The following is a 798-nucleotide window of genomic DNA, read 5'->3' on the forward strand; positions in this document are numbered from 1 at the left end:
GCCAGCCTTCTGGTTAGCAGTCAAATGCCTCCGGCACTACGCCACCAGAGCTCCCAATCATAGAATAACATGTGGTAAATATGTTGTAAATTGCTTAAATGTAATATTTCTTATATGAATACCAACAAAAAAAATTGTTTTGTAAAATCATTCTACATTGAATTACAACATTATTAGTAACTAAGTGGAAATCTTTTTTTATTTTTCTCCTCTCCATTTAATTACTACTTCATTCTCAAAAAAGTTATGAATCTAGGTTCACAAATACTAGTGGCCACAATATTGTAGTTGAAATACCATGAAATTTGACGAAATCAACAACACTGACAGCAACAAAAACAACAATGGGAGTGCTTGCTGAGGCAACACGTATACTAAAATAGGGATGATACAGAAAACATTACCATGGCCCCTGCATAAGAACGACAGGCAAATTCATGAAACACTCCATATTTTTAGATTAAGAAAAAAAAAGTACGTGCTTGTAAGGTATGCAGAGGAAACCACATGATTAAAAGCATCATTGTAATTGGGTAATAATAACTCTGATTGGAGTGCATTGTTGTTATTGTTAGGTGCCCACAGGTTGGTTCCAACTCATAGCAACTCATGTACAATAGAATAGTTGGATCGAACCCATATGTACAACAGAAGGGAACATTGTCTGGTCCTGTACCATCCTCACAATCCTTGCTGTGCTTGAGCCCATCATTGTGACCAGTGTCAATCCATCTCGTTGAGGGTCTTCCCCTTTTTCATTGACCCACTACTTTCCCAAGTATGATATCCTTCTCCAGG

At 37.1% G+C, this 798-nt stretch overlaps 1 non-coding gene across 1 annotated transcript; it reads left to right on the top strand.

Moving 5' to 3' along the window:
• The first annotated feature begins 350 nt into the window (after window positions 1–350).
• LOC122152117 lies at window positions 351–457 on the top strand. The gene has a single exon (XR_006164399.1). It is a non-coding gene; the product is annotated as a U6 spliceosomal RNA (small nuclear RNA).
• Window positions 458–798: the final 341 nt, after the last annotated feature.

Source organism: Orycteropus afer, unplaced genomic scaffold (genome assembly GCF_000298275.1).
Source record: "Orycteropus afer afer isolate SDZICR_OR568_19922 unplaced genomic scaffold, OryAfe1.0 scaffold04867, whole genome shotgun sequence".
NCBI lineage: Eukaryota > Metazoa > Chordata > Mammalia > Tubulidentata > Orycteropodidae > Orycteropus > Orycteropus afer.